The sequence below is a fragment of the Amblyraja radiata genome, chromosome 1 (genome assembly GCF_010909765.2).
Source record: "Amblyraja radiata isolate CabotCenter1 chromosome 1, sAmbRad1.1.pri, whole genome shotgun sequence".
Taxonomy (NCBI): domain Eukaryota; kingdom Metazoa; phylum Chordata; class Chondrichthyes; order Rajiformes; family Rajidae; genus Amblyraja; species Amblyraja radiata.
Genome location: NC_045956.1, coordinates 7,785,279 through 7,798,338, shown reverse-complemented (window position 1 = coordinate 7,798,338; position 13,060 = coordinate 7,785,279). Strand labels below are relative to the sequence as shown.

The following is a 13,060-nucleotide window of genomic DNA, read 5'->3' as shown; positions in this document are numbered from 1 at the left end:
ATCTGCAGTTCCTTCTTAAAAACTTGAATAAGAGCATGTGTAAGAGCAGTTGTTCTGCATACTTAAAAAAAAGGATACTTTAAACTTGTTAATATACCTCTGTGCATGGTCTGAGGTATTGAATGCTGCCTGGCAGTTTCAATAATAGAGTAATACAGACAACCTACTCTGGACATGATCCACACAGTTTTAAGAACGAGACACTTGAAAAACCATAAAGTAGTAAAAGCTGCATATTTTTATTTCTCTTATCTAATTCAGAAGTGTCACGGTCATTTGTAGTGCTACAATTGCAGGCTCAACTTGCTCAAATCAGATACCAGCAGTTAGGTAATAAAATACATGACTGGGAATACATCAGGCATTGTTATTACCCAACTGGAGGAAGGATTTGCAGATTTGTATAACAACATACAATATTTATTTGAGGAGTTACATTACATCACAATGTTTTATTATTGCAATAAATGAAGATGCAGGTATATACTGGATATAGTTTGTTTCTTAAAACATTCTACTGCTAAAGAATTTGACCAATAGTGAACATAAAATATTTGCCCAAATCCTGGATCGACTCTTTATAAAAAGTTTCAAGAATTGTATGATCCACTTTAATTATTTATTCAGTTACCCTTGTTGTCCCATGATCTCAGCTTGTTTTATCTTTAGGGTTTTACTTTCACTTTGTGTATGGAAATTTATTTCCAATAAGAGGGCAGGAAACTGGATCATTGAACTCCTCCTCCCCATTCCTATATAATGAGACCTTACTTACCATTCTTGAACATTTTGACAGATAGTTAACATTATCTGTGCAAGTAATAACACAGAGACAATCTATTCAGAGAATCTTGATGTTTGTACTTTTAATCCTCTGGGAGAGGAATACACAAACATATCACATGATTGCATATTTAAAACAAAATGCTCAAGATGTCATTAATGTAAATTACATTTTGCTGCATATCAACAGCAATCTCTGATACTGCTGTTCGCACTGGGATAATTGACTTACAGATATTTCCAAATGAGAATTCCTGTAAAGATTTCTAAATATTCAGTGGTAAGCCTTTGACAGTAGGTGATATGGACCGCTAGAAATCAATGTAAGATTTTTTTAATAATTGGAAAGATTATTTATTTCTTCACGCATAGTGTTACCAGCCATTTAAAAAAATCACATTCAGCCCATAGATATGCATGCCATTTTTGACGTTGCAAAGTTGATGGGGACCTATCTTTTCAACTTAATGAAAGTTTGTGTGAAGCCAGGCAAAGTTTCATGAACTTGATGATGGAGCAATATATATAGGAAAGTTGCACGACAGTCGATGTCATGACCCGTGACCCGTACTGTTGCCACGCAATGCCTTCTGGAGTACAAGCGGCGAACGTCAGGTAAGCACTTACTCTGGCTGCCAGTACAGCGGGCCCGTCTTCTATCCCAGCATCCGGACTCCACGCTGACTGGTTTCACACTCGCGGACCCCGGGCCGTCTGTCCCCGCGGCCGGGGGGGGTGGGGGGGGGGGGGGGGTGGTCGGTGTGCCGGTGGTCAGTGACTCTTGGTGGGCGGAGGGACCAGATTGTCCCCAACTCTGCTGCAGCTGACAGGGACGTTGCCGGGTTTTCGTCCCCATGTATCCACTGCCTGGAGCTGCCAGCCTGCTCCGCCCGGCCCCGTGTGTGGGCGCTGCCGACCCACAGCCTGTGACAGTACAGCCGCACAGGGGGAGACGGGGCGGAAGGCGGCCGTGGCCGGACAGCGCTGACCCCGGGGGGAGAATCGGGGCTGTCCCGAGGGATGCGCTCCTTCGGCCGCTTACACCTTGGTGCTTGGGTTCAGAGCAAAGATGCTAGAGCATTTGGTTCAGAGCGCTCAGTCACCCTCCAGCCCCGGCTGTCATGGGCCGGGACTTGCCCTCAATCCGCCGGCACGCTGCTCTTTCGCAGGTCAGTGAGCAGCAGTGATTTTGGCAGTTTTCACTCACGGTTACCCCTATTTCCACAATTTTTTACAGTGCAAAAATTGACCATTTTGGTGTTTTTTAACAGGTAAGAACGTATGTGTTGCATGTGTTACTAGTGTATGCCGGAAGCTGTCTTGTACTCCTGAAGGATTGAGCTACTCTGTGCGTCACGCCCTTTGACCTGATGACCTTTACGTGCAACCACCCTATGTCAGGTTAGTGTGCAGCTTGGAAGAAATGTTAATTAGTGACTTTTCTATATTTCTATTATTCTTGATCTGCTGGATGATGGATGTCAGAGGGAATTGATTTGTTAACCAGTAGAATTGAAATGCTTTTTCTAAAGACGATGATATTTCAAAACTGTTGGGACTTGACTGTGAATAGGGTTGGAGAGCAAATAGAATGCTCCCCACACAACAGAAAATAAGGTAAATCCAATGTAAAGTTTGGGTAATTCAAGTTATTACATATCAACATTCTCAGTCAAAACAAATTAACTGAAATCTCAATTTAAAATAAGCAGATACACACTACCTACACTATATTGGAGGGGAAAGAGTTTGTGTTTTAAGTGGTTCACCTTCCACTTACATCCACCTCAAACGTGAATTCTACTACTCTTCCGCACGCCTGCTGAAGTTAGTCATAGTCACACAGCCTGGAAACAGGCAACTTGTCCACACCGGCCAAAGTGCACCAGCCACACTAGTCTCATCTGCCCACGTTTAGTCCATATCCCTCCAAACCTGTCCTATCCATTTACCTGTCTAACTGTTTCTTATAGATAGGGATAATCCCAGTGTGAAAAAGTTACCCTCAGATTCCTATTAAATCTTTATCCCTTCACCTTAAACCTATGTCCACTGGTCCTCGATTCACCTACTATGGGCAAGGTACGATGGGCAAGGTACTATGGGTAAGGTTCTATGGGCAAGGTACGATGGGCAAGGTACGGTGGGCAAGGTACGATGGGCAAGGTACGGTGGGCAAGGTACAATGGGCAAGGTACGATGGGCAAGGTACGGTGGGCAAGGTATGGTGGGCAAGGTATTATGGGCAAGGTACGGTGGGCAAGGTATTATGGGCAAGGTGCTGTGGGCAAGGTACGGTGGGAAAGGTACGGTGGGCAAGGTGCTATGGGCAAGGTACGGTGGGCAAGGTACGGTGGGCAAGGTACGGTGGGCAAGGTGCTGTGGGCAAGGTACGGTGGGCAAGGTACGGTGGGCAAGGTGCTATGGGCAAGGTACGGTGGGCAAGGTACGGTGGGCAAGGTACGGTGGGCAAGGTACGGTGGGCAAGGTGCTATGGGCAAGGTACGGTGGGCAAGGTACGGTGGGCAAGGTGCTATGGGCAAGGTACGGTGGGCAAGGTACGGTGGGCAAGGTGCTATGGGCAAGGTACGGTGGGCAAGGTGCTATGGGCAAGGTACGGTGGGCAAGGTACGGTGGGCAAGGTGCTATGGGCAAGGTACGGTGGGCAAGGTGCTATGGGCAAGGTACGGTGGGCAAGGTACGGTGGGCAAGGTGCGGTGGGCAAGGTGCGGTGGGCAAGGTACGGTGGGCAAGGTACGGTGGGCAAGGTATGGTGGGCAAGGTACGGTGGGCAAGGTACAGTGGGCATCTACCCCATCTATTCCTTGCATGATTTTCTGAGATCCCTTTTCTGCTGTTGGTTTGATTTAACTACAGGAACACTTTATTTCGTGGGACTGACACGCTAAAGAAGATTTGTTAACGAAAGGGACCAATCTGAGAGGAGGGACTTACTCGACGAGCACAACACGACCACGAGGACGACGAGCACGGCGCCGAACGCTGTTGGCAGAGCTTCTCGCGAGAGCGCGCGGCCGGCGAGTTGCAGGAAGCGTTGGTCGTGTAGGGGAGAGGCGGCGCGCGGGGGCCCCGTCAACCAACGGCCAAGGGGGCGAGTAGAGCGAGCGGGTGATGCTGCAGGTAGAGCGGCGCTGGCGCTGGGACAGCAGGAGCAGGGACAGGGGGTAACGCCGTACTCACCTCTGTTCCGCCTTGCAGGGAGAAAATAACGTTTCAGGCAAATGGCGGAATGGGTAAATCCGTTTTGACAGCGTACATCCCTTTTACATTTGGCATCAAATGGGCCTAGGGTGGTACAATGTGTGGGGAGTTGAAGTTCTGGAGTAAACATTAAGGGTAATTCTTGCCCACTATCTATGCATGTCTGAGTATGCATTGTCACTGGAAGCCTGCAGTCTGTTATTGCTTCGTAGCAAGAGCCGGGGGGCAAATTTTGTTTGTATTGAGAACAAAACTAATAATCTAAATACATTCTGGGAACCATAGTGTAAAATGTATTTTATAAACTAAGCTAATGTTTCAGGGTGATTATCTTTAGATCGAGAATGGGATTGTTTCTCCACAGCAGCTGCCTGCTTGCAGTGTATTTCCCTTGTTTGATTTTTCTATTCCCACTTGATATCCAACTTCTACAGTACTTTACATTTGCACTACTACATACTGATTTTTAGTTCTGCATGTCTACTTTCTGTTCAGACTGCTACCAAACAATAACAAGCTAATAATGGTTTAAGTTTAAGTATTTGTTTACCATTGTTTACAACCATTGAAACAACTAGCGTACAAATTTGTTGTAAAACATATAGCTATTTGTAAAAAATACTAAATGAAATTGAATTAAAAATTGTTCTTTTCCCTATCTGCTCTAAATGGGAATCACAATTGATGCAGTCTTATTATGTGGGTCGAACTGGACATTCAGAACACCTTGCCCAGATGATTTTGCAATTATCTGTTTACCACCTAATGTCACAGTTATTTAAGCGTCATACCTACTCTGCTTGCATAAATGAAACTACCTCCAAATGTCTCAGAATAAACAGTGAAGTTTTCACTTAGCAAACAGTTTTGTGCGGGTGGTAATTTTTCTTTTGCTTATTGGCTAATCTGTGTCAAATAAAGATTTTGGACGCAAAATTAAAATGTCCAGTGTGTTGTCCACTTCTATATTTGACACATAGGTAAACAGTCTGCTCTGTGTTTAAAAAAAGAAATTAAAAAAAAGCAGTAGGCTAGAATTGGCCATACCTGACAGCCTAATGGAACTGAACCTGACTTGTCATTCTCCACTTGCCATTTGAACCATGAAGTAGTTTATTTCTGAGAACCACACAGCACTTTTGCAGTTTAGTCAGAAGCCCAAAGGTGGACTTAAAAGGAATGGCCTTGCAGCTGCATATGACATGTGAAAGGCTCCATATAGCTGAATTCTACCACCAATGCTAAAATAACTTTTTTTAATACATTTGATCTGCTATAATAACAAGGTTTGAGATGACAGAGAATGAAAAACTTGAAATGCAGCCCACTGTTGTCATTGATTATGATGTTCTGCACTGGATCCTGCTATGTTTGCTGTAGGCAATTACTATTCTAAAGCATGGAAGCTGAAATCTCCAAAACAATTAAAGTATTTCAGTTGGAAAGGTACTGTAGCAGAGTTAGCCTTTTTGAATGGGAGGTATTGATTTGGATACCGTCAGTCTAACATATTTCAATATTCAGACACAATGACTTTGGAATAACATTTTGTTTTCCTTAAAATCAGAAATTGATTACAAATGAGGATCTAATAGTATGGTTACACATAGTGATCAGTTTAGGTATGCACATGTTATTCCTTTTGTGTAAACATGAAATATTCCCATCTACTTCAACTGCTTCACTTGCATCACTACAAATTGCATTCAAATGCCAAGCAGTGCAACTACCTTACAAGCAAAATTAAAATGGTCATCAACATGTGCTCAAATGCTTGCATATCAGTAGCAGCTGTGTTTTGCATAATTATTTGTATCTTGAAGACAGTTTATAAGTTTTATTTCCCTGGCAAAACATGCTATTTCTTGAGATGATGCGAGTTAGTCAACAAGGATAGGTTCATTCTTCTTGCAAGGTGATTATTTTCCCTGGCATTCATTGACTTGTAGAATTCAGTCAAAGGTTTCCAGATTGCTGCTCTGCAATCAGGTGTTTGATTTCTAATTTCTTCAGGCCTTTCAGAGTAAGCTGATGCAGAAATATTTAATCACAGTACAATTTAGTGAAGTAAAGCAAAGTTCTTTTGCAGTTCTGTTGCATTGCATATTTTTAGAATTTTCACACATCACTTTATCATTGGTTGTTTTATGATTGCTAATTCAAGTTAAATAACTTGGAACTATTTTATAGAAACCTTGTCATATTGGAGCTTTCTTCAGGCTTGTAACAGGGAAATTGCAGTTTGTAGTTGTGGGATAGTGAAATCATTTTAACTTGGTCCAACTGTTTCCTGGGTGCACTGCAACCATGCCTATGATAATGTATCCCTGTATTCTGTTGATACATAGAGATTAGCAAATCTGTCTCCATGCCTCTCTCGTATTGTGGTGTCTTATTTTCCATCTTCTAAAGTGCCAGGATATTTCCAGAATGCAAGCACTATAGAAGTCCATTGCTAATGCACGCACTATCTCTGTACACTTCTTTCAGAATCCTGACTTACTGGCTATCAGGTAGTTTTGCCTAGTTTCAGTCCAAGTAATTTCTATTGGATATTAATTAGTTGTTTAATGTCTCAGTCATTTCTTTATTTATTAACAGTAACTACTCCTAATATGCAACAGTTTTGTTTTGTTTAATTTTTGAAGCTCTTTCAGTATCTTTTACACTCTTTTCTAACTTACTGCCATAAAATTGCTTCTCTCTTTATCATTGTGCTTCCTAAAACTTTATTACTACAAAACTTGCTACTGTTTGTGGCAATGTTCTAAACTTCTCCAACGTACTTTAACTTCTCAAAGAGCCGTAGATTAATCATCTGGAATATATAGTTATTAAGAAATCTAAAATATTTATTTAACTGCATTGTCATTCATTCAGAAACATAATGAAGATGTATTTTCCTCAATTCTAGGCATTGTGGGTTGACTTTTAAATTTATTATGTTTAGGTTCTAAGTGAAAAATGATTGTCAGGAGTTTTTGCCATCCTTGCAGCTATTCTTCCAGGAAGAAATCAGCTTAATGCATGGTGAGTGATTTGATTTAAATTTATTTTGCTATTTGCAACTTGTTTGCTTTAAAACATTCTAATTTAGTAGTATTTAAGTGTAGTCATGTATTCATTATGTATATGGTATGATTGAAATCTTCTACAGTTTAATTTTTGAGCTTCAGCTTTGTGAATCTAATGTAGTAAATGGTGCGGCAGATAATGAGTTTTTTTTAGTTGAGTTTAGTTTATTGTCACGTGTACCAAGGTACAAAGAAAAGCTATTGTTGTGTGCTAACCATCCAGCTGAAAGACAATACATGATTACAATTAAGCAATTCACAGTGTACAAATACATGATAAAGGGAATAATGTTTAGTGCAAATAAAGCCAGTAAAGTACGATCAAAGATAGTCTGAGGGTCTTGTAGTAGTTTAGGATTGCTCTCTAGTTATGGTAGGATTCATTTCACTGCACCTTATGGTGCATGTGACAAATAAATTTGAACTAATAGATGTCTGGAGGATATTGTCAAATGGTTAGTTGTGCTGAGAATGGTAGCATAGCGGTTAATTGCTTGAAATTGTAATCCAGTGACCTGGACAATGGTGTGCAGACATTCATGTAAGTTTGTTGTAACACATTTGGAATTTATAATTCAATGCTATAATTTGTGATCATGCCCATAAAGCTATAAGAATGTCTTTAAAAATAAAGCATCTGGTTTATTCATGTCTGTCAGGAAAAATGTGAAACCTCTTATCAAGTCTGGCCATACAGGTTAGGTAACGTGAAATTATTTAGAGAACTGTGAAATCTTTATTTAAACGTGGGGGAAAAATGTTTACTGCCCACTGTATTCACACAATTGATGAATAAATAATTTGTTTTTAAGCAGTAATTGAGAGGAACGGGGCTACAAATGAACTCTCAGGGACTTTGCTGACTTGGGCAGAGCTGTTGCTAAATCAAGTTGTCATAGATCCCAATGGAAGCTTTCTCTGGTGCATGTGTAGAAGTTGGTGAGAGTCATTGGTGACATGCCGAGCATCATTAGTTTGTTGAGGAAGTAGAGACATTTGTGTGCTTTTTTGGCTGCAGTTTCGATATGGTTTTGCAATCTATCTCTTTTCCGTACTCTTTCCCATGATTGTTTTCTCTGGCCCTCGATGATGATGACATCTGCCCACCTTTAATAGTGATAGAGGGGTGGCGTAGGGGTGGTGAGTGCTGATTCTCAGGTCTGGCAGTTTGGAGTTATTTGTTTAGGATCATGATGTTGAAGATAGGGCTACAGTCAAGAAATAGAGGGTGATGTGGGTGCCCTTGTTATCCAGATGTTCCAGCAATGTGTTGGGCCAAGGAGATGAGATTTGCCGTGGTCCTGTCTGAGAGTCTGGAGTTAATGTGTGCCAAGACCAGACTCTCAAAGCACTTCATGATGGTGGATATCAGTCACTGGTTAGTCTATATTGGGTTTTTTATTGTGTTAAGTTGGAGGGTTTTTTAATTCATTGACTTTTTAGTTTATTATGTTATCTATTTAGTACAGTATTTACCTGTTGTGCTGCTGCAAGTAAGAATTTCATTGTTTTGTTTCGGAACATATGACAAACTCTTGAATTCTTTGGCACCATGATGAAAGTTGTCTTCTTAAAACAGCTGGAATCCTCCAGATGGATAGAGAAGACTGAGGGAAATATCACAATGTAATATAATTTTTAGAGACACAAGAAACTGTAGATGCTGGAATATTGAACAAACACAAGTGCTGGAGCAACTCAGTGGGTCAGCATTTGAGAAGGAATTAACAGGTGACATTTTGGGCACTGCTTCAGACAGAGACAAATTGGTTGCTAACTAGAGTCATGGGCTGAATGCAAATTTTGTAACTGCCCAAGGTATTACAAGTTTATGTGGAACTAGCTGGGGAATGGGCCTAACTTGCCAAAAATTAACATGGGTTCTTTGAATGATTAGATAACAAAATGTGCTATATCATTACTGTTATTGTAGAATTGTTTATTTTGTATAATTGTTTATTTTACCTCATTTATTTTTGGTATATGTTAATCACCTCATTCCTTTCACACAAGCTTATGACTTCTCAAAGCCTTCCCTTTGTCTATAATGCACAAGCCAGGAACGTGGCAGAAATCTTTTGGGTCAGCATTTGAGAGGGAATTGACAGGCGACATTTTGTGCACTGCTAAGACAGAGATAGATTGGTTGCTAACAAGAGTCATGGGATGAATACAAATTCTGTAACTATCAAGGTCAGTAAAACTATAACATACAGTGCCCTCCATAATGTTTGGGACAAAGACCCATCATTGATTTATTTGCCGCTGTACTCCACAATTTGAGATTTGGAATGGAAAAAATCACAAGCGGTTAAAGTGCACATTGTCAGATTTTAATAAAGGCCATTTTTATAAATTTTGGTTTCACCATTGAGAAATTACAACAGTGTTTATACATAGTCCCCCCCATTTCATGGCACCATAATGCTTGGGACACAACAATGACATGTAAATGAAAGTATTCAAGAAGGAACTGCAGATGCTGGAAAATCGAAGGTACACAAAAATGCTGGAGAAACTCAGCGGGTGCAGCAGCATCTATGGAGCAAAGGAAATAGGTAACGTTTCTGGCCGAAACCCTTCTTCAGACTGATAGGGGGTGGCGGGGAGAAGGAAGGAAAAAGGAGGAGGAGGAGCCCGAGGGCTGGGGGATGGGAGGAGACAGCCTGAGGGCTGAGGAAGGGGAGGAGACAGCAAGGGCTAACAAAATTGGGAGAATTCGATGTTCATGCCCACAGGATGCAGACTCCCCAAGCGAAATATGAGGTGCTGTTCCTCCAATTTCCGGTGTTGCTCACTCTGGCAATGGAGGAGACCCAGGACAAAGAGGTCGGATTAGGAATGGGAGGGGGAGTTGAAGTGCTGAGCCACCGGGAGGTCAGGTAGGTTCTTGCGGACGAAGCGATCATCCAACCTCCGCTTAGTCTCACCGATGTAGATCAGCTGACATCTAGAGCAGCGGATGCAGTAGATGAGGTTGGGTGGCTCAGCAGCTCAGCACTTCAACTCCCCTTCCCATTCCCAATCCGACCTCTCTGTCCTGGGTCTCCTCCATGTTCCAAATAGTTGATTTTGGTAAGGCTAAGGTTTGGCTGATGTCTCTTACAGTTTTATTCTTATTTCTCAGTCTCATAATGGCTTCTTTGACTTTGATTGGCACAACTTTTGGTTCCAATGTTGATAAACAGCAATAAGTTTCCAAAGATAATTGAAAGACTGGAGGAAAGGCTAGGTGCTGAGAGCTCTCTTATACCTGCATTAAGGAGGCAAGTAAACACACCTGAGCAATTACAAACACATGTGAAGCCATGTGTCCCAAACATTATGGTGCCCTGAAATGGGAGGACTATGTATAAACACAGCTGTAATTTCTACATGGTGAAACCAAAATGTATAAAAATGGCCTTTAATACAATCTGACAATGTACACTTTAACCATGTGATTTTTTTCTATTACAAATCTCAAATTATGGTGTACAGGGGCAAATAAATACATGATGGGTGTTTGTCCCAAACTTTATGGAGGGCACTGTAAGATGTGCTGGTAGATAAACAACAGCAACTTTAAGTTTCAGAATTCTCAGTGAATATAACCTTACTTTGAAATACTGCAAAGAATAAATACATTCAATTCTGGATGTATGACTTTTTTTTTTGTAAATGAAGCAGTAGAAAAGAAAGGACAACCAAAAACAGAAGTAAAATCGATTAATTAATAGTACAAAAGGGGAAGTACTGGAAAAAGTTAAGGGAACTCAAACCCTCCAAGCTTTGACTCTGGTGCGTAGCTTGTGAATCTCCTGCTTGTGGATACTTAATTCATTGGACATTAATTTGGGTGTTAAACAAACTTGTGCTTTACTTCACATATGAAATATAATATGGGCTTAAATGCAGATTGTTATAAAAAGGAGATTTTAATTTTTAACTGGATAGATACTTTGAAGAGAGTGCTGCTTTGTTATTTCTGTTTCTGAGATTATTTTGAATTCAAAATTATAAAGCTGATCAACAATGTTTACATAGAAAATGCTGCAAATACTTAGCAGTTCTGGCAGCATCAATGGAGAGGAAAAAATGGAGTTTATGTTTTAGGATTATTTAGTTTTAATGAAAACCATTGACATGAAACATTAATTCTGTTTCTTTCACCATGGATGCCTGTTGATTAATTCCAGCATTTTTAGTTTTTATTCCAGGTTTCTAGTATCTGCCGTTGATTGCTTTTCAAAACAAGTTTGAAATTAGGAAGTATTTTGAAATATTTTCATGCTCCAACTTTCTGTTGCAGCTTTACATAAACCATTGCCTAATAAAACTAATTTCCGTTATCAAATGGTTGTGTCCTTCTTAAATAGCAATGAAGATGGTGCCTATTTTATTTATCTTTTTATTGACTAAGATTCGCCCTTTCCAGTTATTTTCTTTCTTCCTCTGTTCTGTAAGTGAAATTAATCACAGGCAAGGTGCTATACAGCTCGTGGTGTTGGATAGATTCAGTCAAAAACGAGTCTTGGGCCATTCCATTTTATTATTCTGGGCTGCATGTACCTCTATTTTAACGATACACTGTTCCTCAAATTAGTCCATTGCTCTGGTGCAGGGCTCTCGCTTAACTTTTTTTCCCTGTTGCCAACCGGGCAACCTTGGCAGCTTTTTAGGTTGCCAAATGACAGTTTAGGTGGTCATTTAAGCTAGCTTGCATGACGCGCGCGATAATGTGCTCGGATAAAGCGCGTAGTTACCAGTCGGAATTATACTCAATGAAGCATTCACATATTATTTCTGCTTCAAATAAAGTCACAAACTAAACATTCACCAATCAAGACATGATATATCCCACAATGACATGCAGCAAAATTATAAGACCGTATCTCAACTCTTTTTACACATTGCAGTTAATGCAATTTCAATTAGTTCTTTCCACTTCCAAACAAAAATGTGTTTGGATTATTCAGCGTATGATCAACCTGTGTCAATAAATCCTGGACCATGGTAACATATATGCGTACGTATAGTTGTGAATGTTGCTCATTAAATAACTACAGTTCTGATACTCCATAGTAAGAGCATTGATTTATTGTTAAAATGAATTCTGTAATAACGTGTCAATGGTAGCAGTGACAATCGAACACTGCGGTTTTAATGTTTCACGTGTTCACAATTTAATTAATCCATCTTTATGGATTAAAACAAATAATAACATTGGGAATTAAAACACATTTGATTGCATTCCGTTATCAAACATAGTCAATATTCGCTCCAGGACAATAGGGTCAGGGAAGGGGGTGTGTGGGAATCAATGCGGGGTGGATAGATGGCGGGGGTGGGGGGTGTGGTTAGAAGGCAGTCTGTGCAGAATGGATGGATTGAGGCAGGTGAATTAGTACGTGTTGGTTGGAGTAGGTAAAATTGTGAGGGGAGAGCACGGGGGATGCCAGTGGTGTTGAATGGGGGGGGTTCAGTACGGGATGGATGGGGGTAGACAAAAGTGCTGGAGAAACTCAGCGGGTGAGGCAGCATCTATGGAGCGAAGGAAATGGGCAACGTTTCGGGTCGAGACCCTTCTTCAGACTGTTCCCCCCGTTCTTCTTGAATGGGCGGATCAATACAGAATGGATGGGGGGATCAGCGCAGGATGAATTGGGGGGGGGGGGGGGGGGTCAGTACAGGGTGGATCGGAGGGTCTGTGCAGGATGAATGGAAATCACTACAGGATGAATGGGGAAGGTGCAGGGTAAATGGAGGGTGGGTCAGTATGGGATGAATGTGTGGATTAGTACAGGATGGATGGGGGATCAGTACAGGATGGATGGAGGAGAAGTGCAGGATGGATGGGAAAGGGGTAAGTACAGGGTGAATTGGGGAACCAGTGATGGATGGGGGGGCGGGGGGGGGGGGTATGGCGGCAAGATAATTAATGCGAGGTGGATAGGGTGATCAGCGCAGGATGAATAGATTGGGGGGGGGGGGAGATGGGA

At 41.3% G+C, this 13,060-nt stretch overlaps 1 protein-coding gene across 3 annotated transcripts in view; it reads left to right on the top strand.

Annotated features, from left to right (window-relative positions):
• The first annotated feature begins 3,831 nt into the window (after positions 1-3,831).
• The window catches only part of kiaa1109 (KIAA1109 ortholog), a 311,921-nt gene continuing 302,692 nt past the window's right edge, over positions 3,832-13,060 (top strand). For 2 of the 3 annotated variants that reach the window (XM_033016927.1, XM_033016881.1), the window contains exons 1-2: positions 3,832-3,924; positions 6,956-7,035. The gene's annotated coding sequence lies outside the window, so the exon portion shown is untranslated. The other variant, XM_033016832.1, reaches the window with a different exon arrangement.